Source organism: Numida meleagris, chromosome 5 (assembly GCF_002078875.1).
Source record: "Numida meleagris isolate 19003 breed g44 Domestic line chromosome 5, NumMel1.0, whole genome shotgun sequence".
NCBI classification, from domain to species: Eukaryota; Metazoa; Chordata; class Aves; order Galliformes; family Numididae; genus Numida; species Numida meleagris.
In genome coordinates, this window is record NC_034413.1 from 30727475 (window position 1) to 30754272 (window position 26798).

General features: G+C 38.7%; 1 long non-coding RNA gene across 6 annotated transcripts in view; it reads left to right on the forward strand.

Annotated features, from left to right (window-relative positions):
- LOC110399833 overlaps positions 1 to 26798 on the forward strand; it is a 296244-nt gene that overhangs the window by 120433 nt on the left and 149013 nt on the right. For 4 of the 6 annotated variants that reach the window (XR_002439427.1, XR_002439428.1, XR_002439429.1 and 1 more), the window contains 3 exons: positions 10177 to 10268; positions 22802 to 22943; positions 24249 to 24401. This is a non-coding gene — a long non-coding RNA (uncharacterized LOC110399833). Of the gene's footprint in view, positions 1 to 6538; positions 6671 to 6810; positions 7711 to 8691; positions 8734 to 10176; positions 10269 to 22801; positions 22944 to 24248; positions 24402 to 26798 lie in introns of those variants that run through there. The other 2 variants (XR_002439431.1, XR_002439430.1) reach the window with 2 other exon arrangements.

The window sequence follows — 26798 nt, forward strand, 5'->3', positions numbered from 1 at the left end:
AAAAAGAAAAAAGAAAAAAGAAAAAAGAAAAAAGAAAAAAAATAAGACTGGAGGATGTATGTAGTCTGGAGTCTGAGGCCAGTACCATCCTTTCAGAACTTCTTGTACCACATGCTTAATCTGGAGGATATTGTGAGTGTTAAAAGCATATAGCAAAGCTGCTGAAAAGGACGGAAGGGCAGAGAAGATGTTTTATGAGTCTCCTACTACGAGAAATAGAATGAATAATAGTCCCAAGATAGAAAATTATACCACAAGCTAGAAGACTGGTACAGCAGCTGTCTCAGGCAAGAGAAAAATAAGGTGTAAGGAGCAGTGGTGATGGCAGGGTGAGCTCAAGGTGTTCCCACCAAAAACTAATGACAACCGGGGAGTGTGGACTTGAAGTGGAGCCAAAGCACAGTACGAAAGAAATTCAGTGGAAACAGAAGCTTGATTTGTAGGCTAATGAGAAGTTTGGGGGACATGTTAATTTGACTAAAAAACTCCAAAAATGCTGATTGAATCAGAACCAGCCCTGGAGTTCTAAAAAACATGAAGATGTATTGTGGGGATAGTAGCCTTGAATCCTGGGCAGAGACTTGGAGTTTAAGCTTAAACTGCTTTTAAGTAGAACATCCATGCATAGCAGGGTGGCCCTTTGAGGGCCAGTGTTTTCCCACTGCATATGCTGACTGTTGGACTGAGGTCTTCGTAGGTAAGAAGAGAACAGAGATGGGTTATCCTCCTGGAGCAGGCAGCATGCTGCCAATGGGATCACCTGCTGAAGCAGCCAAAACCAGGGGTAATGTGGAGAGGTCACTGAAGCCCAGCACTTTGACATCAAGAGGGGATACTGCTGCTAGGCCTCACTGGCAGAGAAATATGGGAAGCTTTAGGGGAGCTGCCACACAACCAGCAATAAAGGACTAATTAAAAACGATCTCATGAGCCACAGACAGTCAGAACTCATAGGCATAGCGAGACCTTAATTTCCTTGCTAACTCATAAGAAAGATGTCTTAAGAAAAAGGCTGGGTAGCATCTGCTCTAAGAGGGTAGTTCTACCTTAGAGGGTAGATGCTGCTAAAAAGCCATTTACTAAGCTGGATTCAATAACCAAATGAGCATACAGAACCCAGAAGGCAGCTGCCAGCTTTTCCATATGTATTCTAGACAGCATATTAATTTACATGTGATCTGAAGGTAATTTTTTCCTCCATTTCACACCTATATACCGTTAATGAACAGTATTACATTAATGGATGTATTCTTTTATGGAAGGTAATGAGGCCCCAAAACATAAATTGTGTTTGAGCCATACTTGGATTAGTTTAGAAGCAAAGGTATTGAGGTTCTTTGTATTTCCTGCATCTTACAGGAGTATCTCTTCAGTCGGACAGTTCACAAAAGCACTCAACCTTTCCAGCATTTTAACATGCAGGAATGATATTTTTATGGCGATAACAGTTCGCATTTCATGGGGAACATACTCGGAGGGTTGGCAAGTTCTATTAATGTTGAATAGAACTTCCTGTAAAAAGGTTCACCCTTGACTCTAGTCTATAAAAGAGAGAAGCATGTTACAGGAACAGATGGTGTAGGTTTTTACCACTAATTACTGTTGTTACTTGAGTGGAAGGCTCAGGAACTATTTCTGTTTCCATTTGTTAGTTTGTTTTTGATGTTTGATGGGAGTACTAGATAAGCTTTCTGCTCTGTGCTCCCTTTATAGCACATGGCATGGTATTGACAAATGAGACCTCCTAGATAAAATCGCAAGTTCTTCAATATTCTGTCCTCTTCTCTTGTCTTTATTCTTTTTGTACAAACAACAACGAAAACAACCACAAACTAGGAAATGGCTACTTGCAATTGTTCTGCCAAATATTTAACTGTTTTTCTCAAATCTATCTAGTATGAATTAGTATGAAAAACAAAGGCTTGGCCTTTTTTTGTACAGGTTGAATTCTAGCTAGCTACGTAATTCTTCCAGAAGGTATAATGTCACATTGTGGTTTAATTCAGTAATAGATACTGTTTATAGGAAATGCAAGAATCTACATGAAGTATTCAAAATCTATATCATCTGGAGACATGGCAGTGTCTCCTAACAGAAAAGAAATAGTCCTTTTGAGAAATAAATATGAAACATGTTTAATATATGAGCAAAACGCTAGGTGCATGCTTCCCTGCAGGAGAAACTTCAGAGAAACAGGAGTGATAATGAGGTTCTTGTTGGGCTGAAGTATGTGGTGAGCACTGACACATTCCCGAACTAGCAGAGCTGTATTAATATTTGAACACTATGGCTCAGTTTGGCAGGTTTGATATTAAGCTTTGCTCCTGAGCTATTAAATGTGTTTTGTGAACTGGCCATGAATGAAGCACACAGTATAAACTGCAGCATGCTCTGTTTCAGGGATGTTTTCATGCTTGTCTTAGATCAGTCATTGTTTCAGAAAATGCTTACGTTTATGTTTAAATATCATTCATTTCAGTGAGAAGAAAGTGTGTGCTTCAGTTTTTTTAAAGCCTAAAATTGTAATTAACAAAAATCATTGCTAAAGAGTGCTATATTCCTTATGTTATCATTATCTTATTATAACATATAGTCAAGAACTATTAGGAGAAATTATTACACTTCAGTACCATAAGTGAAAGGCAGCTAGTGGAAATGAGTGGGTGTACCTGCTGAAATTACAAGAGAAAAAATGATAAGCAGAAATAGCAAAGTACTTACATTTTGAAAAAGAGTTATTCAGAATAAAGTGTTTATTATACTTGCTGCCTGCTTTCAGAGGCCAGAAGATAGAAAATACTTGCATACATACATGTGCACACACATATAAAGAATCATAGAATCATTTGAGTTGGAAGGGACCCTTAAAGGTCATCTGATCCAACTCCCCTGCAATGAACAGGTACACCTACATGTCCATCAAGAGCTTAGAGCCTGGTCCAGCCTGACCTTGAACGTCTCCAAGGACGGGGCATATATATACAACTATGTTTCTGTAGAGCCAGGAAAAGCGAGTATATTTTCCTCCAAGAATAGCTAGATAGGGTTTGAAATAGTAAAGATTAATTTATCTCAGTTCTCAATTTTTTTTGTTGAAGTGAAACTGCTTCAGAACAAGGTATTATCCTCAGCTAACGAGCAAAAGTGGTTTTCTTTCATTACTGTTAACAAAAATGTAAAGAGTAAAATGAAATAGAAAAAATGTGATAATTTGCAAAATACAGTGTTCTGTAATAACTTTGTTTACTGGAAAAACATTTGGATCTAAGAAATTTTCCATAGACGAGCAGGTGGACCATTGCACTGTTTGCTATGATTGAATGAACAGCATGATGCATTTAAAATTGCAAAGATTGCTGTTACTTCTCATGTGTAGATAATAAATCCCACTGAAAAATTGTCTATTAAAAAGTAATGCATGCATTGAGGTTTTCTTCTATGCACCTGCATCTGGTTCTTTGTCTTCAGTGATTATATTAGTGCCATTCCATGAAGGAAATTTCAGTTGTGTTATAATTCTGTTCTGAATTTTTGGTTTGATTTCATGGCCCAACAGTTTCCATACATGATATGATAGAAAAGTTATGTGCTTTTGTCCTAACTGCATGTATTCCGTGACAGCAATAAAGTTCTCAACAGATGGTATTATATTGCTGGTTTAGTGGAAGAGGTACTTCATCAAAAACTGCATATAATATGTTAGTATTTGATGGGATTTAAGTTAAATGGTAAATATCAGATGTTTCATTCTGTTCTTAATTACACCGAGTCGACCTCTGTGTGTGTTATGCACACACATGCAGTACAAGTTCAGAGCTTTAATTTTTTTCCAAGAGTTTTCACCTTTATATGCTAATGGATTATTTAAATTATGTCTTGTAACTATACATACCACAAGAAGGGACACTGTATTTCTAATGGCATTTAGACAAGGAAAGAAAATAAATAGCAGGGATGCTTCAAGAAGACCAAGTGCCAGGTCCTGCACTTTGGCCACAACAACCCCAGGCAATGCTACAGGTTTGGGGCAGACTGGCTGGAAGACTATGTAGAGGAAACGGACTGGGGATATTGGTCGATGCTCAGCTGAACATGAGCCAGCAGTGTGCCCAAGTGGCCAAGAAGGCCAACGGCCTCTTGGCTTGTATCAGAAATAGTGTTGCCAGCAGGAGCAGGGAAGTGATCATCCCTTCGTTCTCAGCCCTGATGAGGCCGCACCTTGAGTACTGTGTTCAGTTTTGGGCTCCTCACAAGAAGGCCCTGATGCATGTTCAGGGAAGGGCGATGAAGCTGGTGAGGGGTCTGGAGCACAGGCCTTATGAGGAGCGGCTGAGGGAGCTGGGATTGTTCAGTCTGGAGAAGAGGAGACTCAGGGGTGACCTTATCGCTCTTGACAAGTCCCTGAAGGGAGGTTGTGGTGAGCTGGGGGTCGGCCTCTTCTCTCATGTAACTAGTGATAGGATTAGAGGGAATGGCCTCAAGTTGTGCCAGGGGAGATTCAGGTTGGACGTTAGGAAATACTTCTCCAAGAGAGTGGTCAGGTGCTGGAATGGGCTGCCTAGGGAGGTGGTGGAGTCACCATCCCTGGAGGTGTTCAAGAAACATTTAGGTGTTGTATAGAGGGACATGGTTTAGTGGCAAATATTAGTGATAGATGGACGCTTGGACTGGATGATCTTATAGGTCTTTTCCAACCTTGGTGATTCTGTGATTTTATGATTTTTGCACTCATCCTGGTACACATGAAAAGTGGCACTACACATTTGAGAAGAAAATTCTTTCTGACATTGCTTCTTGAGCTTTTAACACTTGCTCAAACCATCACCACTGAAGAACTACCCTCCTTTTGTGGCATACAGTGAGCTAATGTGAGGGTATCACTGCTTCACTTGCATCCATATATTGTGCAGAAATTTCCTCCAGTTTTCTTCACTGAACTTACGATTCTGAGTCTAAACTTTTCTGCTACTAACAAGATAAACAAGTTCATTACAGACTGAATTTTTTAAAATGGAAAAATATTGTTAATTAATGTTTACTTGAATACTCGTCCCATTGTCTTAAATTTTACAAGAAAGTTGTCCTTACTCTTCAAAAAGAATGCTATAGCTTTAGAAATACAAAATGAATTTAAAGGTAGTGCCGGGAGAAAAACTGGAAATGAGAAATCTCAGATTCATTTAGCCCTCTCTCCATAAGAAGCCTATTCACTGATTAAATTATGAGCAGTCTGAGCTTTGTGTGTTCAACGTGCTTTCAGGCCAGATTTATGACACTGTCTGAAAAGGACCTGCTTAAGAGCCAAACCTAAGATAGTTCTGTTAGCTGTATTTTAATTAGTATTGCTTTCTTGAAAGCCCTAAGACACTGCTGAGTGCTTACCCATACTTCAGCCACTCTATATCTGTAAGACTAAAGCAGTAAAGGAAAAAAGCTAGGAACCTTTAATGATCTTTTAAACATCATCTAAATCACCAGCCTCTTAACTGAGTGAAATATATGTAAGGTACTTGAAGTCTCATGCTGATATTTTAATAAGAAAAGTGAAGAGCCGTAACAATTTCAAAGGAGCATGGGAGTGCTAAGCAATCTGCAGTCACAGGTGTACAGGGCTGACTGATATACACCGAGGGAGGAAGTTCTCATTTTCTGTTGACTTCTGAATACTGACATCTTGGTTTTTTGTTTGTTTGTTTGTTTGTTTTTCCCAGTGATCCTTCACATTTAGTCAAAGAGCAATAAATTTGGACTGTGAAGTAGAACTGGCCACATCTGACTAAAGTCCTGTTTCGTGGTTGCCAGGTAGCATCCAGTTCAGTGATAGCTCAGCCCCATTTACTTCATTGGAGTGAAGAGTGTGTATTACAACATTGGGAGTTTTCTGAACTAGTGACAAAAACAATGTCAAAAAAAAAAGCAAACAAGACCAAAAGTTGTCAGAGGTTTAATAACGAAAAGAACACTCCTAAGTAGGAGCTTATGGCAGGTAGATCAGCCATTCAGACAAACACTTGATTTCCCAAACCCACAGTCCCTGTCTAGTCACATTCAACACTCTTAAGCCATAAAGGGTTGAAAATATACCAAGAGATCTGATACGGTGAAAATCTTAAATGTTTTCCTGACATTTTAATCACAGTAAGTTTCTGACTGGCTAAACAAGAACAGGTATTACAGCCTAGTGCCATTTGTCTGTCCTTGTGTTCTGTTACACATCATGCAGGTACTCAGTGAGCAGACCGGTTTCTCTATCAGCCTGTCTGTCCTACTGAATCTGCTTTTACTTGATGCTGAATTTGCAAAGTCAGAGCATACATGATTTTCCCTGTTTTATCTTGAAAGGATTCGCTATACATGAGTTTGCAGTTCTCTTTGCCATGGCCACACAATTCATGAGGTTCTGCTCCTGCTTTTAACGCCAATTATTGGCTTTTATAAAGCTGCCCAACTCCAGCAGTTGAACTTTCTTTTTTTTTTTTCAGGCTGAGGGACTGCAGGAAGGGCGGTGAGGCTGCAATAGAGCAGTCCTGCCAAAGGCAAGTACTAGCAAGTAGTACAAACTGTAATCCTGTATTAATCCTTAATAGATTATAGGTCTTCCAAGGTCAGCAATGGAGGTTTAAAAACAGACTCTTCAAACTTCAGCTGTTCCCTCCTGGATCTCCTAAGTGTAAGTGCCAGCTGCACCCATCACCTGTCCTTGCAAGAGGTAGAGCAGGACCCCCAGAGAAATGCTGTGTTACATAGTCTGTTAGCAGTGAACACATTGGGAGATGTTCATTTACCACATCTGTGTTATTTGTTCTGCAGGTGCAGGAATACACAGCACACACGAGGCTCCATCCAGCCCTGAGCCGGGCTCCTCACCTTCATCCTGGCTTCAGATTCACAGCAAGAGCAGGGGAAGATGGGCAGGTTCCCACAGCTGCAGCTCTGGATCCTACATCCTGTAGCTCGGTCTCACCCAGCTCCTCATGTGGCTGGGAGAGCACTGTCATGTCTGGGCCGCTCTAGCTAGTCCCTGCCACTCTCTTGTTTTTCTCTTTTGATTCTTTCAGTCACCTGTAATTTTCCCTCCACTTCAGTTGTAGTCCCCAGAATCATTTGTTTCCCTTCATTTTTCTTTCCAAGGCTATTTTAGGGTTTGGTTGCTCTAGAATCTGGGGGAAAATCAGTAAGATTTTTTGTTTCTGCTTGATTTGTGACAGGAAACATGACTACATTGCATTATTTTTTTTTTTAAGTTATTCCTAGTTCTTTGTAACTTCCACACCATTGAGCTGTGGTTAGTTTTTGCTTAGTTTTTCTTGTATGTGTATTGTAGCTAAATTCTTGCATGTTTAGCTGAAAGAAAAAAAATAAAGCAGGCTTTATAATGATATTTTTTCCACCTGTTCTCTAAAATACTAATTTTTGCACGTGTACATTTGCTGTTCCCACATTTCTGTGCTTGTAAATAAGTTATGATCACCAAAGGAATATTTCTGTTCCTAACAAAAAGTACCTTGCTGTCTTGCTGTCTGATATAAATTATTTATTGTTTTCCATGTCATCTGCTCTTGATCAGAGAAACTTGTCTTCTTAATTCTTACAATAGCTGTTGTCCCCTTGTTCCCGAGGTGCTTTCCGCCGGGGGCTAGTGATCTACCCTCACTAGGGCCATCGCAACACAGACACCAATATGAGGATGCAGCAAATGGCGTTTATCGGGTTCGTAAAAGCCTTTAAGTACATCTTTGTTAATACTGATAACATCTGTATACGCGTCATTATGCTGAGTCAGTGTGACCGTTCCTGATTGGTGGGCGGGATTGCCTAATACTTGCTGAGCAACTTGCTGTCGGTTGCGCTTATCCATCCTTCATACCCGTGTATTTTCCTTAGATAAGTTCCTCCAAGTTGTTTACCCTCTCTCCCAGGACAGTTCGTCCTTGCCTGTTACAGCATGGGGGGGCACACATCCCATTACATCTTGAGTCCCCACCAACACCTAATACAACACAATAGCCAACAAATCTCCCTATGTGTGAGTTCTTCAGAATGTGTTTGTGCACTGTTGAATTTTTAGCTTTTCTAATTTATGAACTCTGCTTATTTATTTATTTATTTCGGGGGGTTTAAAACATGGCTGAGCTCAGTATACAGTGTTATATAAGCAAAACTCCATTATTTTCTGTATTAAATTAGCATAGTAAATACTATCTTTCCACTATATCATTCTGCTGCCTAATTTAACAAGGCCTTGAGACATCCGGAGCTCAACAGACGTGATGAAAATAAAACATGATATTAATAATTGCTTACAAGAGAAAAGTGAGGGTAGATGCAAAATTGACATGAAATCATGGGTCTTAGGTAAGAATGCCTGTCGCTCAAAAATGTAATTCAGATCTTTTCTAAAGACCCATTTACTGCATTTACTAAGCATCCAGGAACAGAAACCCATTAATGCACTAAAAACTAGTGGTAGAGTTTATAAAGGCAAATGGCAGAAGCTGAGGTCGCACAAGTGTGCTGTTCTGGAAATGGGAAGAAACATGCAGTCAGTAATGTTGTATGTGATGTAACACAGTATTAAAGAAGTCAGAAGGAGACAAGATCCTCTTTCAGCATCTGATGTTTGCCCCAGTTCATTGTCAGTAACTACTCCTTCCCCACAAAATACCCTTCTCTTTTCCTCCTTTTTCACAGAGCGAATTTTCACCTTCTCCTGATGGTTTTCTGATTTTCTTGGTGAGAACTTTCACATTCTTTGGATTTTTTTCTCTGACTTGGAATACTTGAGGTGCAGTTATTTCTCTTTTCCTTTCTTTCTGTTTTAAATACTGCAAGGTAGTTGAGTACCAGTCATCATATAACTGATCACTGCTTTGGCAGTCCACTGGGATATAGCAATTCTGCAAGCACAGTCAACATTTATTCTCCAAATCAGTGGCCACCTATGTAGGTGAAATTGTTGGACACGTATTTACTGGAGTGATGTGGATTTTGGCTTTTCATGTCTTTAAAAAATTGTTCCTAACTGCATAGCCAGGGACTTACCTTACACATTTTGCTAGTTTTGATAAACTAATATTCTCTAGGAATTGATTTCAAAACACTTATTTTTGATGATACTAAAACCAAAATGGAACAGAGACTTACTGTCTTGATTTGAATCACTTAGAATAAATATGTTGTTTAGCATTCCCTGTGAATCAGGGTAGAACAAATCTTTTGTGGATTCTAATCTAACTCTGAGACATTATTCCTATAACGCAGCTAGTAGGCTGAATTATGTTCACTTCCCTGTGTTGAAGCTTATGATTTATTTCAGTTTCAAGACTGGAATAATAGAACTTTGTACTTGTGCTGCTTGTATATAAATCTTTACTATACAAGCCAAAAGTAATGGATATAGCTGGTGTTCTTTATTCATACTACTCTCTGCCAACAACAAGACTGTATAAGACAGCATGTGCTAAACCAGAACAGAGGTGGGGATTAAGTGATTATGTGGCTTGGGAAAATTGTACATGTATGGTTTAAAGGATCACTGATACTTAGAGGAATGCGTTTTGACTGCAGAATACTTTGCCTCCAAATATTTCTGCCAAGCCTCCTGTAAAATTCAAATACAGGAATAATAAAGTGTATTGCAATAAAAATGTTTCATACTTTCCCCTTTCTGTGCAGTGGACATGGCACATTTTGGCTGGGCAGTTGAGGTCAGCAAATAAACACTGATGTGTAAAGCCTAAATGAATAATTTGAAACAGTTATTTGTGTTGTCTTAAAGCACTGAGGTGCTGCAGCGGGGATCTGGCTACAATTGCAGCAGCTCCAGAAGGACAGGACACTCTAAGGTTTCACAGATAATCGCTGGCACAGAGGCTAGAAGTTAAGTTCAGTTACAAGCTGTGGTGGGAATTGGTCCAATGAATGGAGAATGCTCTGCCTGTGTCCTTCAAGCTTTAGATTCCTTCTGCACCATCTTTGCATCCTGCCCCACAATGAATCTTTTTTGGCAGGCTTCTCATACTAGTCCCTTTTTCCGGATGAGAAGTATTCAGGCCAGCCCTGCTAAGGTTTTTTAATGACATCTCTATTCTTCCTGCCTTTTAAACTGTAGCCCTCAGACAGTCTTCAGGGCTTTTTCTTCACTCTGTATATTTGCTCTTTTTTCTGTTTTAACAGAGGTATGTTGACTCTGTCCTATTGAGGCGGGTGGAAAAAATGATGGCTGTGGCAGAAAGGACAAGCTTCTTTCAAGTCTTTTTTTGAAAAAGGTAAGAATGGAAAATCATTTCAAATAAAGTCAGCTTTCTGTTGTTAATCTTTGGGATGTGGAGGTGGAGGCAACCATCATTTTCCTCAGCTGTGTTATAAATGCATGAGTAATTTTGGCTGATGTGCTTAAGTCAGTCTGGGACAGAATTATGACTTTGAACAGCTTTATGCAAAATCTTTGTATTTTTTAGAAATGCTGGATATCTATAAATGCAGTCTAATTAATATAAAAATTGAAGAGTTTGAGCGTTAGAACACATTGTTACCTGCCTTTGCTCGCAGTGCTTCTGTAGGCACCAGAATTAAGTCTCAATACTCTCATTTGTGTGTTCATCACCTTTTATAACTCGTTGCTTAATATGCTTAGTATTTGTTATGCTAAAATTAACATTAATTATGCAATAAAATGAATGTAAGTCTTGTTTCTGTGATGTAACAGGATTTCTTGAGACACATAATTTTGTCAATAGCCCTTGCCCAGATAAAATGTAGTGTACTACTGCAGTCCTTAGTTATATCTTTATTTCCAGTGTGTGACATGCAGTCAGCCTGTCACGTGCTGGGAGGTACATGTAATGTATCAAGGAACATGCTGGGAAAGAGCCACAGCGCTGTGCCAAAACTGGGATAGCTGCTGCCCTGCACAGCCTGATAGGAAGCAAAGTCACTAGTGGTGATACGTTATCCTCCTGTCTGGCTCCCATCCGGCCACATCCATTTTGTCAGTCACCGTAGTTATGTCATGAATCCAAGTAAGGAAATAGATGATTAGAAGTGAAAACAACAACAACAACAAAGAAAAAGTCTTCCTTTCTAAAAAGACTGAGCTATGAGCATTAGCAGAAAATGAACCTTTATAGGTAATTTATGATTACAGGTATTTGATTGAAAGGACATCATCACTATCTTCATTGTTACATTACAGCACAGTTATTTTGAAAGAATGTCTTACAAGCTTCTTTGGATAGGTTTTAAGTTCTTACATAGAGTTAAATTTACTAATAACATTTTTTGCTTTAGCCTAAATGTTATTTTACTGAAATGCATAAATCCTTATGTAGTGCAATTAAAAGTATTTTTCCTCTGTGCTTAGACGTAATTTTCAAATCTGAAGCCATATATTACCTTGTTAAAATCTGCAGTGTACAAAATATTCTAGTATTGACAATTACAGGATAAAAAGTCATGATAAAGAGGGAAATGCACCAGAGAAAAGCTGCAATAAAAATCTGTGACATAATTTCATATAATCGAATCTATTTTCTTTATCCATGATTAACTGGATAAGAAGCAGTGAGCTTGAATTTCAGAAAAAAAAATCCTAATTATTAATTGGAAACTATTTGTATCATGAAAATAGATTGCCAGGAAAAGCGGTACAATCTCTAGTATTGGTGTTATTTAAGAAATACATTAGATACAGATGAGTCAGAAAGAATTAAATACAGGCACCTGGCAAGGGGATAGAATTAATAACTCCCCTCTACTCCCCCTTTTTCTTTTTTGTCACTGGAAGCTATGAAGGCACTGAAGAAGTAAAATGATAGCGTATGTAATATTTTTAGTTTCGCATATGGAAATACAGACAAAGACTTTGCACAAGACATGATGAGAAAATTCTGTGCAGCTCCACAAAGATTTTCACTGAGATGATTCCTCAGTGTTACACATTTACAGATTGAGAGTCTTAGTAATGAACTAGAAGGGAGATAAATAGACAAATGTTAATTAAATGTTGGTTTTTCCTATTGTTAAGCAAAATCCTCTTTGAACTCACTTAAATCTGTTAAACTCCATAGAAAATCTCAGTTCCCAGAACTATTTTATAACTGTCTAATGTACCTTCTCTGACTGCAGGGAAAGAGAAAGTAGCATTACACTATGGGTTTTCTTTTCTACTATTATCTTCTTCAAAAGGTAATTAATTTGTTAAGAAGGAATTGGGGTGGCTGGTGGACTTCCTCTGTGGTTAGGCACTGTATTTGTGTTTTCTGTCCTATAACCATCTACCATGTGCTGAAATTAAGAGTTCTTGACCTCAGAAGTTTAAAAACTGGAGAAAGAACAAAACACACTGAGTTGTTAAAGACATACCTTTTTACATGTGAGAATTTCAGAAGAACCTTACAGGATATAGGCATCCATTTCCTATTCAAATACTGTATAGATTTGAGTGCATAACTTCTTTTGGCAGATAAACCCCAGAGGTTTAGGACTGCTCGGTAGTGGAGTGGCAAAAAAACTTGTCCTATTCTCATATAGAGTGGTGTAAGTTTAAATATTTCAAAAGCAAGTTAAACCATGATTTTCTTTGCGTGGCAGAGTCACAGGGCCATTCAGATTCACAGACTGAGCTCAGTCAAACCCCACCACCTGCTCTTTGACAATGCTTCATAATGCCTTAAAATGTAGAGGCTCCATTCCAATAGTACTTTATTAAAAACACATGTTCATAACTTTATACAGGAGTAAATTTTTCTCTTAAGGACAGAAGTGAAAGCACTGTGAACTAACTGTGCATGTGGCTTACTTAATATCATCGTGATAACAATTTTTTAACCTTATTGCCTTTCTTGGATCCATTTGTGTTTTTGTCCCCAAAATGTGTGCTATTAATAACCATGAGAATGTTATTTCAGTTTTAAAGAGAGGGGCTGCATGGGTCAAGTGAGATCAGTGTACCTCACAAATATTAATTGAAATTGAAATATTGCCATTTATCAATACAAAAACCAATTAGTATGAGACTTTTGGTGTTAGTTTTCTAAAGACAACTGCTATCAAGTGGAAATCAATCTTGTAGTTAGTTTCTCCCTTCTCAGAACTGAAACATTTTCCAGACCAGGTTATATGGTAAAGAAACTACTATATAACTGAAATACATGGTTCTTGGAGTGTACTAATCATATTTCACTGGCTGCAACAATCTCAGGGGTGATCTAGAAAGGAACTTTCCTTCTCTGCTCTGTACCTCCCTTTGGCGCATTGTCCCTGAAGGACCTCTGGAGCAATGTCACAGAACAATGTGGTTCTGTGACATCTTTGGCTTGTAGATCCATGTTAACATTAAGACATAATTTTCTTTGTGCATTAGGCAAAATTCATGTCTAGTGCAGAGGCTGCAGTAATGACATGACTATTAAGTGAGGCCAAATGAGCCTGCAGTATGCATTGTCTTTCTCTACATATCTATGTATCACATAGCTGGTGATCAGAATTCAGATGTGGAGTGTTTTGATGGAAAGAAATGTGACGTATCCAGAGGACAGTTTTTTTCCATCTGTTTACTGCAGGTGAATGAAATAGAGTGTTTACTTAAATGCAGTTTAAAGTGGTTGTTATCATACTGATTTCAACTGGACTAGTAGCAACAAGGAATTGTGAGTGGGCATTTAAAAGGTATACTACTGGCAATTTTAATTCACAGATGTTACGAATTAATCAAGAAAAAGATCCTGTCAGGCTTCAGAGGAAACTGATCCTGAGCATCAGCACATCAGCATGTAGCCAGAAATGATGAAACTTGTCAAACATCCATATCCTGTGTATTGGAGAAATGATAACTTAAATCTAGAGGGAGATGTTTTAAGTAGGAGGGCTGTTAGAGTTGCATCAACATGAGATCTGCAGGTATTTTAAAAGTATCAGCATTAAGCTGACAGGAGACATTACAGAAAGTGATTTGAGGGGGTGGGATATAAGTAATAGTGAAGGAAAGAAATTAATTGAAGTACAATAGACTCCTGAGGCAGTGAGAATTATGTGCATTGGGACTGGGATACAGCAGTAGGGTTTTTAGCCTGGTGGTTAGCACACTTACTTCATAGTCATAGTGACCATTTAAATTCCTTTAAACTAAGTTCAAAGCAGAGAAGAAAAAGCAATAGGGTAAATGTTCCATTGGAGTTCATGCCAGAGCTGTTAACATCCATCTTCCCTCTGTATTCTAGAGTCCTGCCACCTCGCTGTTTCTTACATGACCAATATCATGCACTCTTTATTGCCAGTTTACTCTGTTCAGTCAGGCTGATATGTCCGCTCTTGGTTAGCCTTGATAAAGCAGCAAGATTTGGTTTTGAAAATACTGAATGTTAATGAGCTTTGGATTATGGCTGCAAAGGAAAAGGGATGAACTGCCAGCTTTGTGGGGAGGTAGGCACCAAGTGGAGATGGTGCCTGTATGTTTTCAAAACAGGAACTTTTAGAACAGGTAATTTAAAAAAACTTACATGTGTGAAAGGGTATGAAATATTGGAAAAAGGTGAGGAAATAGTTCTATAGTAGAGTCTCAAGAGATGTAAGTATATGTAGTTTTGATAAAGTTGTTGATTTTTTCCAACTAAGTATCTAACCCTGTCTCTTTCTCTGTTGCATTATGTCAGTCACTGTTTTATTTCCATAGTTAAAAAATGTAGTTTAGATTTCTCAGAGATATTCAGAATTACAATGCTGTAGCAGAGGGTAATAAATGACTAATAAGATAATCCACAGATATGAAGGGCTTTCTAAATTGTGTACAGATTATGCTTATGTACCTGCTTCAGCATGTAGGGTGCTGGTTCTGCCTCCTCACCTTGTTAATCAGAAGACGGCATACAAACACTGAAGCCAGATCTAGGCTAAAACCCTCCTACTTTTCTCATTTCTGTGTTGTGCATTGAGGTGATTTCTTAGGGCTGAAGCTGCTGGATGTTAAGGCAACTTGGCAGAGCAGCAAAATAGACTGTGTGTTTGGGGATTTTGCAGAGCTGCTTGTTTTTGAGTTTTTCTTGTCTTGAAAATTTAAATTCCATTCACCACAAAATTTGTTTAAGTTGTAAATTGTAATGCAGTCTGTTTAGGTGTATCTTGTAATTGATCTCATGTAATCAGAAGTGAGCGAAGACTCTTTTGATACTCATTTTCGCATACTGGAGAAAGTATCTCAAGAATTCAGGAAGCTGACGTTGCTCAGTGCTGCTGAGGATAGCACACTGGCAAATAGTTTTGGTGTTTAAGCACATCATCAGTGTATGGCTTGGTTGCTTATTTGGCATTACAAGGATAATTTTTGTTCTATAGAGCATACCTTGAAATTATATCCTATTCCATCTTGCTGTAAACCATGCAAACATCTAAACTTTATGAACAGCAGAGATGGTTTCTCTATAGAGAGAACAGGACTTGACATGTGTAGCAGCATTCCAAATTAATTCTCAGCAGTTACTTTAGAATATTTTAATAATATCTAAGTTTATTTTGATATAAAATCTCAAGATACTTGGATATTAAAAAAAATAATTACCTCAGTGGTTCTGTAGTAGTAACAATAAAAGCAAGAAATTGCAAATGAAATAATATTCACTTATCTTTGGATTGATTCTTCCTATCTTCTTATTATATCAAAGGATGTTTTTCTGTTTATGTGCTTGAGTTTGTTCTAAAGAGCACTACAAATAAGTGTTCAAAGGCCAAGAACTGAATATACATAAAATGATTTTTTTAAGTCTTCCAAAGTAACCTTTTTCTGTGCTTGCATTATTTTCTGCTCTCAAAGAATTTTCATTGGTTTTGTACCTCTAGTTAGAAAGGAAATAAAGTAATGTGTAATGAAGGTAGCATTTTCTGCAGAAAAAGTGTAGAGACTTGGGCTGCAAAGAAAACTGCCTAGAGCAAGAGGGCTCAGCACTGAGCTCCTTGGGACTTGCCAGAATGGAAGTGCTGAGTGAGGCTTGGGGTGGTTTTAGCCCTTTCTGTTAATTGCCATAGCTCACTCCTCACTAACAGGTCTTTGCTCTGGAAGATTCACAGCCTAAAGCAAAATGCCCCTCTCTGTGTTTTTTAAGAGTAAAACAAAGCAAGTGAAGAAGAATTAGTGATTTAAATATTTTCTATATAGCTCTGTAAATATTCAATCACACAGTAACTGTGCTAGAGTAAGAACGTGAGAATGTGCAGGATTCCTCTCTGCTAGTCAGAGAAAGAACTGGGGTCAGCTCCTTGCCACAGGTTGTGCTGCTGCTGCATAAACCCTCTGACCTCTACAGATTGTCCACAGAATCAGTGGTGGACTCCTCGGGTCTCCAGATGCTGAAACTTCTGATGATGGTTGAGACCAGATCTGTCCAGTGGGCTTTTAGTGCACGCACAAAGCCCTTTAAGAGAGCAACATCTGAAGTAGCCATCCCGAAGTCATCATTGGATTCATTGTGGGGGAAGCAGTCAGTGATTTCCCCTTTGGATCAAAAGAATTTCTGCAGCCCCTAGATCCTTCCTAAATCCTTTTAGGGATCTGGTCCATTCTCATTTAGTTTCATTATGTGCTTGATGGCCACAAAATGTTGAAAGGAAATTGGATATGATGGTGTCATAAAGAGTCTATAAATAACATGACAGTCTGCATTATGATTCCAGGAGTTGTGCTGCAATTACCCTTTCTGCTTGTTGTGTGGAGCAGGAACAAGATGAATGGCTGCTGGGAGAGGAATTCAAGCACAGGGATGATGCAGCCACTGGCTAGCTAGCTAGCTATCCATACGTCAGTACTGTAAATATCTGCACTTGTGTCTCCAGATGTCGACTCACAACTAAAGATCCATCATGTAAAAATGCTTCATTCAGTGTGTACATTAGTGTCCCGAATTTCAGACAGGGTGAGAGAGCTTCCAGCACCTCTCAAGGGAAGCTCTGGACAGCTGAACTTGGCACATGCTTGGCCAATAGATTCAGCGCAGCTAGAGTTTAACTGCATGTCTAGGTTGGCGGGGTAATTTAAGTCTCCCATTCTTTGACTCGATTAATTTTGGGGTTTAGGGATTTTCTTGTTTCCAGATGGAAGAATTAATGTAAATTTCAATAATGTTTTTCAGCCTTTTTATTCCTCTGTTCTTTAGAGATTTGTACTCAAAAATTAGGAGTCATTAAAAATCCACATTTTGATTGTGATTATATCATTCAATATTTGTTCACAAAATACATTACCATCTCAATGTAATGAGATGCTCTAGACAACAAGGTAGAATGGCCCTTGTTTCCAGCTGCACAACTACTAGAAGCTGAGTGTAAGACCTATTAAAGTTACCAGTGTAAATTTGTCAATCACATCAAAACTGCAAGCAATGACAAATTTTGCAGTATTGTGCCTTTCTGTGTGTGGCTTTCCAATGCAGTTTGTGGCATGTGGCATTGCAGACAGGCTGTTTGTGTCCCCCTCTCTGCCGGGCTCCTGAAGTGACACAGTCCCACATGGAAATACCACTTCCCCTTTTTTTCCCTGTCTTGAAAAAAACATGGAAACTAAAGCGATAGTACTGCTACTTCTTAACTCCAAAACATTTTTTTCCTCTCATTTTCAATACCTTTTCCTCCATCTTCATGGAGATCCTAAAATGACTAGGTAGCTTAATTTCACAAAATTCATGTTGGGATCAAACAGATCCTGAGCCTGTCAGACCCTGCTGCTGCCTGGTCATTACTCTTAATGAAAATAAAAGAAGCATTACTCCTTTTTGGGGTCGTCGTGTCCCCAATATACTCTGTTTTCTTCTTCCAGCTCTTAGCTTGTTGGGATGCTTTGCAAATGCAAACACACATGAATAATCTATGCTTAACAACATGTTAATGTCTGAGAGTTGTATTATTTATATCTAACCGTGAGCACTATGAATCTTTCCTCCTTTTCCCAGGGATCATTTTTCTATGGGTGATGTTAGTCTTTTTCATCCTATACTATTAATGTGCTTAAAAATAATAGGACATAGGATGCTAAAACTTATTTTCTGTGCTTTTGTCAGCTGCGTCTGGTCGGGACAAAACCGCTTGGAAACAAAGCTGCTTCCTGGGCCAGCAGCCCCAGCCCGAGGCGCGGCACGGCACGGCACGGCACGCTCCGTCCTGCAGAGCTCGCGGCCCTTCCCGCCCGGCCACGCCGCTCCCCGCGCGAGCCCTCCCCTCTTGGCTGTAGGAAAGCTGCCTGCTTGCCTTCGTCTTTTCTTCCACTCTTTTGGAAAGTATCTGAGAGAAAACACCGCTGGTGTTGCAGGCAGTCGCTTGCAAAGCCTGGCTGATGTTACTTGGTGTCGCTGGGTGCACAGAGGCGCTTTTGTAAGCGTGGGGAGGATGAGGTGGTGTGTGAAGTAGGAATAGGTACTGCTCCTCACTGCCTCCCGCCACTGAGGGGAGAGCGCTTCTCTAGTGGATTGGGATTGCATCAGGGCATAGAAAAATACTTTCAAACTTTTACACAGGCATTAATGATAGCAAATAATGCTCTTAAAAATCTTCCAAAGTGGTTTTTGTTGACCGTTACATCTCTTTCTGGCAACTTTGAAGTTGTTTCTCACCCTTAGGTGTGATGTAGCAGTGCGGCAGTTACATAGTTTCCCAAATACTAGAGCCCTTCCTTAAACTCCTTTTAATGTAAATGTTATAGGCTCATGGAATGGTTTGGGTTGGAAGGGACCTTTGAGATCATCTAGTTCCAACCCCCTGCTATAGACAGGGACACCTCACTCTAGACCAGGTTGCTCGAAGCTATGTTAAATGAGAAGATACTGTATAATATAAATATAAAATGTTAAATGAGAAGATATTGTACAATATGTTTTTAAAATCAACGAAGGTAACTGCTGGAATTGGATTGTGTCACATAGTACGCTGGAACAGAAGAAACATGTGGAGGTTTAATTTAGATGATAGCTTTCGTTTTTCTGTGTACTGCTTAGACTTTACAGGTATTCTGCTTATTTTCCCCCACCTTAGAAGCTGGCTGTGTATCAGCTGAATATTGAAAAGCATATGTAACAGCGTCTCTGTTTCAGGGGACATAAGCTGTTACTTTAAAACAAATAGGATCGGATTGCTTATATTGGGTCTTACATTATACAATCATTGTATTACAGTGCTTTGAATTGTAAATGTGCAGAGAAGGGCTGTTTCTGGGAAATATGATTTTGCAGCTGTTAGGCAGAAGTGTATTTGTGTGTTTTTTGGGAGACTTCTTTCTGAAGTAGGGGAAACGAGGGCTGCATAGTCTGGTTCTGTTCGTACCTCTGGTTATCTCAGTGTGGTCCTCTGCTCTCAGACCAGGTGTGTGGCTCTTGCTCGTAATCACCTAGGGTGATTACGATAGGGTGATATTCTTCCTTTCATTGCTGTTATCCTACCAGTCAGGTGATTTCTTTCCAAAGCTGCCCAGTATTAGAAGCTAAGGATATATAGGAGGACAAGAGAATTGAAATGCAAGAGATTTCCAAAAATGCATTTTTCTATAGCTTTGGGGAAAATTGAAATTATAAGTGATTGCGATAGAACAGGTTATAAGTTCCCTAGCATTAAGTATGTTTTTATGGTGATAAGATTATGTTCTCAGACAGAAAAACACCTCAACATTGTGCAGTAAGAGAGTTTATTGCAACAATAGCTATGGTATTAGCAATGTTCTGGTGCTTTAGCAGTCCCATTCAAGGCTTACTTAATGGGACTGCTATTGGTATAATTAAGAAGTGATGCTGATTAATCTGATTTTATTCTCCGCTACGTATTCTGTATTATTTTTCTTGCAGTGTGAGAATTATTCTCTTATTCTTTCTTTTCTTGTGTAGGAGTCCATCTTTGTCTCAGATCTGTTAAAATGCCTTCAACCTTCATAACAGCAGGTTGGAGCTGAGAGGAAAAGAAAGGAAGAAATCATACATGGAGTTTCTAATTAACCACAGGATGTCTGTACCACAAAGATCCTTTTTTGTTTTTAGGGAAGTGTTCTGCTACCAATTATTTTTCTTTCCTTTACGTAAAAGCTACTTCAGTAAGCATGGTGATTGGCTCTTTGTTGTACAATACTAGGCTCTATTTCAAAAAGTATAATACAGCTGCTGTGTCTGCCAAATCCAGGACTTTAATGAAGATGCTTTATATTGTCTTTGGCAAGTACAATAAAATAATACATCTGTAAGAGGTTATTCTTTTTCCAACTTTGACCAGGACTTGCCTGGACTTGTCCATCTGTGTTCCTCGTTGGAAAAAGAATAACCTCTTACAACATCACATACTCATTTCTTCATGCACTCTAAAAATTTGACTTTTCTTTAGTATATTATTTTACACTAATAAGTTAACAGGAATAATTCCTAAGAATTTAATGAAAAGTATTTTAAAACAAGTAAATATTTATTTATAAGAAGAGATTTCATTATTTTTACTTTCGTTGCTACTACTCTGTCAAGCATGTGAGCTTTTACTGTCCCCTTGACAGAAATAGATGAATTATTTCTGTAGCTTAATTTAAAAATTACTGATGATACTTTTTGAATTTTTTGATACAGTTCTTCTGATATTGTGTTGAATAATTTCATATCATACCTGGGAGGAAATGAGTGAGACTAAAATTAAGCAGTAGTTACGAGTGCATTGGCTATATGTAACAGCTGCCCTATTGATGATGATGGTTTACAGCTTCTAGCTTCTTTATGAGTTTACAGTCACTGAAGCTAGTATGAAGTGTTTTATGTGAAGTCATCCAGGAGATAAGTTACACAGTATGCTCAGGGTGTATCTGAACATTTGTAAGCACCTCTGATAGCTTTTTTCTTTTTTTTATTAGGTTGTTACCCATCTTTGGAAAGCCCTTGACAAATAATTCAGTGTTTGAGAAAGTGTAAGATTTTAACCAGCCTAGAGAAATAATTTATGGTCTTCAAGGCGCATAGTATCATTGAATTTGAATGGCTTCTTTGTGCTAGTTTCATTGTGATACTGTGATTCTTTTGGCTAATTCCTTGTATTTTGTTAGAGTGAAGACAATAGCAGCACAACAATTGCCAACATCTTTCATCTCAGAGTTTTTTGTGTGTTGTTCCACTCAAGAAAAAGATGCTTCCACTTCCTATGGACACAGAAAAGCATCATACCTCTGATAGTGTGGTTCAAAAGGTTCCTCCTAGGCAAAGATAGGAAGAATCATAGAATCACAGAATCATAGAATTAGCTAGGTTGGAAAATACCTACAAGATCATCCAGTCCAACCATCCACCTACCACCAATAACCCCACTAAACCATGTCTCTCAACACTATATCTAAATGTTTCTTCAACACCTCCAGGGACAGTGACTCAACCACCTCCCTGGGCAGCCCATTCCAGTGCCTGACCACTCTTTCAGAAAAGTAGTATTTCCTAATGTCCAGCTTAAATCTCCCCTGACGCAACTAGAGGCCATTCCCCCTTGTCCTGTCGCTAGTTACATGAGAGAAGAGGCTGACCCCCAGCTCACCACAACCTCCCTTCAGGCAGTTATAGAGGGCGATAAGGTTCCCCCTGAGCCTCCTCTTCTCCAGACTGAACAATCCCAGCTCTCTCAGCCACTCCTGTGCTCCAGACCCCTCACAGCTTCATTGCCCTCCTCTGAACACGCTCCAGGGCCTCAATGTCTTTCTTGCAGTGAGGGGCAAGAAGAGGGTTTTAATAACCATATTTTTTCGTTTGGTTTTATATAATGTTACTTTGTTATCCTCAACTTCTTTTAAGTGTTTCTGAAAGCATGAGATTTGTCCTAACTAGTGTTACAAGCCAGAATAAATATATAATGTTATAGGTGTTCTTCTCACTAGAATTATTTGTACTCCAAAAAGGAAGTTTTGTCAGATGGATTTCTTACCGTGTCTTTAAAGAATGTTTGGGTATTTTCTATTCCAGATCATTTTTATTAATTATTTGTAATGTTTTGGTTTCAAGTTCTGATAAATATCTGTTATTTTGTGCAAATGGTGATCTTGGTTTATTCAGTTGTTCTGAAAGAGAAGAAATTTTAATTATTTTTATGTAATGATTATGACTTAGATTAGAAACATCTCATTTTCAGCAGATGATTCTCTATGTCAGAAGTTCACAGGAACTAGCATTATTTTCTTCTTTTTCAGAACTGTTGTTTGTGGTATGATGTTTTTTTATCTCTATAAATAAATTATTGCCTATTAAATTCTCATTCTTTCTTTCCAGAAGATCTGATTACAACTGTTATGCTGCCGTTTTACGAATATGTATAGTTTTAATGTTTAGAAATAAGATTTTCAGCTCATGCGCTGTTATTTCCAGTGCGGCTGAGCAGGAATGCATATGGGGCTTTATGTCTGTATCCTTAGACAGACTGGGTGCACTGTGGTCTCAAGAGTGTTTTGAATTGGCCACAACAACTTAGTTAACAGGGAGAAGTCCTTTTGGGCTGGAGGGAAGAAAAGCAGGGGTTTGTGGTATCCTCTTAACTCTTGTCCCACTGTATACAGAATTGCCCGTTGTGTAAATTAGAGGCAGACATGACTCAAGATGTCCTGTAGTTCATCTCTCTGTCCTTCAAGAGTCATAGATGGATTACAGTGTCACTATTATACAGTATGGTGTAAATTGTCACTCATAATACCTTCTGTAGGGAGCCCGTAAACTACTAGAGCAGTTCTGATAACATGCTTACATTCTGCAAGTGTTAACGTTCACTTCTAAATCAACATTGCTGGTAATGACAAAGGAACTGAAAACATTATTATTCAACCTTCTCCTTCCAGGGGGCTCTGGAAAACATGACCGTCTTTGACAGTCTTAAAAACACTGCAAACTCTTCTACTTCGTGAGCACTAGCAAAAACAATCCCAGCTGCCCCAGCAGCTCTGGAAGAGGCTGGCAGAAACACATGCTGTCTGAAAGCAGGTGCGTAATCTGGATTAGGTTTGTTCAGTTGTTCTTGTAAAAATTATCTATTCTTAGTTATGAGTCTTGGCTGGACGAATATTATAGAGTTCTGAGGCTTTTAGAAAGCATAAAACTGGATATGCTGTATCAATAACTATTTACAAAAGCAACCATCCATAATGAAGAACATACATATATCAGAACAATTTCAAGAAGGCATTCATCATAATTATGCATAGGAAGATCTCAGCAAAACCACTGCAGTACATGATTTGCATTCTTAGAGTTCAGCATCCTTAATGAAATTTTCCTTGGCCAAGCACTGGAAGAATGCAAATTCATCTTGTGATTTTTAAGGAAATAGAATGCAGCTTCTGCCTTAAACTGTAGAAAAGACCTTTTAGCATCCTTAAGTTGTTTTGTTAAAATAGATTCTCATAGTAACGCTGTGGTTAAATGCTACAACTTTGCTGAAATACATAACGTAGAACAGAGTTATTTGTAGGAATTAATCTATTTTAATTTTTTTCCCAGGTAAGCTTTGGCACACTTGCACTTTACACAGTTGGTTTTGTTGTTGGCCATGTTTTTTCTTTGTAGCCATTATTAGAAATCCATTTTAGGTTTATCAGGGGAATTGTATATGCACTCATTCTTGCAGGGAAAATTCAGGACACCTAGATGCACCTAAATAAATGTTTTTTTAAGTGCAATATACATAAGGATTGGAAAGAGAAAATTTAATCTAATTCCAGACTACCATAGGAACGACACCAAAATCTCTTCTCATGTTGTACTAATGAAAAGCTGCAGTATACCTTAGCAGAATTTGACTAGGTATTTTACAGACCCTCCATGTACTTTACGTAAGATCCACCAATAATTCCTGCAGGATGAAAGTGATAAAATGTATGCTTTATATTCAGCAGCAGCTGAAGAGACTTAATGTGGGACCTAATTATTTCTTCCAGCTGTGACTAAGCAGCCAGTTAGAAACAGCTGCTGTGAGAGACAGTGTGGGCAGCAGTTGTGTGATACAGGTGAGGGAAGCTTCAAAAAGACAAAAATAGGCATTCAGCAGTGGCAGGAACAGCGTGGGCAAATGGCGGAAGAAGTGCTCCTCAATTATTGAACAAGAATGGGGGTCTATAATTAAAGGTTCATTTCTTTTCTGTCACAGGGAATGAGATGAAGTTGCTACAGAGCTAATGGGCCAAGGGTTCCTGTGGCTTGGGATTGCAGAGATATGCTGTGCTGTGCATGTGGTCCCTCTGCTGTTTGGATTGTGATTTTAGTCGCTTCATTTTTTACCCCATCTTTTAGGCCTACCACATCTGGATAGGAAGACAGGCGATCAAGTGACATCTACGTTAAGTGTAGCAATTTTCACAACAAGGATTCTGTTGTGCTTGAAGCCTTATCCTTTCTGGATGAGGTGAGGACTCTGCAGAGCGTACTGAGAGGAACATCATAAAGGTACGTGATTCTGAGAACATCTGTCAGCCAGTGAAACTTGGACAAGCATATGTATTTGGAAAGCTGTAGAGAGGGAGCCTGCATAGGCAGTTAATCTGATGAGCTATACGGATCTCTGCATCTCCTAGGAGAGTTGGGGAGAAGCTACTAGTGACGTTGCAGACTGTGTATGAACCAGAGCAAATAGGAAGCAAATAGGAAGTGCATGTTTCCTGTAGTTTCTATTTCCCTATAAACTTTACAATTCTGTAAAGCTTTGTTGTGCCTAGTCTTTACATTGCCAGAAGTCCCCCTCTCTTGAAAAACAATAAAATCTTGTATATAATCTAAACGGTATCTTACTGATTTCTGAGGCTTCAGCTCTGGTGTCATAGAGAGCAAGAATGACAGGAAGATTCTCATAGCATAAATTGGTGATACATCTGTTAAAGACTGGGACAAAAAAGAAGACTTTTCATTTTAATTTGTCCTCCCAAACCTACTGAAGACTGCAAATACTGAGTATGCTTTCTGAAAGCATAGGTAGGCTGGATGCATCCTCTGGTTTGTCAGAAACATTAGCATTTCCTATGTCTTCAGTGAGAAGTATTAGAGAGCAGCTGGTATTTAAGCTCTTCTGTAGAAAAGATGTGGCTTAAAGTGTATAAGGATTAACCATGCTAAAAGGTTTATCTACATAATCTGAACAGCGTTCTGCCACTTGCTTTATGACCATATTAAGCACTATTAAATGGCTTAGTTTAATATCATATATACTGTCTTTATAATGTATGTCTGAATTTCACATCATGTCCATGCTACAGGGTAAGTATACATTAATCACCTAATAATTTTTATGTGAATAATAAATCACGGGATGAATGTTTTTTAGAAGAATGAAAAGTATGTATCATGTAAAGGAGATTCTCCCCCTATACAACATTATGGATTAGATAATACAAAAGAAAAATTTTATTATTTCTGGGTATGAGGTTGTTAAACAGCCCCTTCTGCAGTAACTTTCTGTGTTCAGTACATACGCTGCACTATACCACCTCATGTTTCTTTCCCCTATGTATCAGCAAGAGTGAGGAGAGGTATGTTTGAGGAAAGTACTTTGGACAAAAGGATACTGAAAATCTGATGTTTATGTATGTCAGCTTGCCATCGCAGCAGTGCTCTTTAAAGCTCTGATGTACAGCTTACTGAATGTGGACAAGCTGTTCATTCTCTGTAGAATCCTATTGCTTTCAAGAGTAGTGAGCTGGGGCTTGGCGGTCTGACCATGAAACACATTTGTGAACACATGTCTGGAAGTACCACCAACGATATCCCATTCCTTTAGCTCTAAGGGCTTGACTGTCAAAACAGGAAAAATCTGAGTAAACAAACAATCTAGAAAAAAAAATCACATCCGCAAAGTTTTCCTGTATTTAATAAACTGCTCTTCCATTGCATTTGTTGATTCTACTATTCTCTTCATGTATTACTAAACCTAAGCTGAAAGATAGGAGAGAAATAAATACAGAGCAACAGAGAAATGAACTTCTTTCTCACTGAAGGGAATGACAGAGCTCTCTGTGACTTTATTGGGTGCTTCTCCCTTTGTGCTTTGTTTTCAATCAGGAGTATGCTTTTGAATCACATTTGATCGCATCCATTTACTGTGCTTTGGTTCATATTATTTTATAATCTTAGAGACATAGATTGAGTTCCTTTTGTACTATATAGAACTGGAGGACACATTCCAGAAGTACACTAATGCACACAAAACTCAAATGAATGTTTAGACCATCGGATGAGAGAAGGGCTAATCTGAAATAAAAAAAATCTGTATAACAAATGTTATGTGGATGTGAAGTTCTGTGCTGTGTTGTTTTGTTGTATAAGTCTTCTGCTTGGATACGATATTTGTGAATACAGGTGTGACTAGTGAATCCGGGATTGGCCTATGTTTTGTTTTGCAAGGTGCTATGCTCATTGGTGCTACAGTGAGCGTTGTGATCATTTACAAAAATTGGGAGCAATACAGTTCAGGTGTAGTTTGAAATTGAAGCCATCAGAAGGAAGGAAATACCTGGAGTTAATTTACGATTGCAGTTCATCTTCTTAGCTTAAAAATGTTAATTATAACATAGAGCAGGCATGTCCAGCTCATGGGTCGCATGCAGTCCTGGTCAGCTAGTAATGCAGCCCCAGAGGATCATAAACTTTTAACATCATTATATGATTTTTAGCAATAGCTTTAAGAGTTGATAGCACGTAGCTCAAGTGTGGACTGTGTAGGCAACAATGGAACCTGTGGACAGGGCAGTGCAGTGCTTACTCCACCTCTTGTACCTGCCACACACACTCAGTTGAATGGAAACCCGTGTATATTACACATGACATGCACTTGGGCCACTTGGCAAGTAAAAC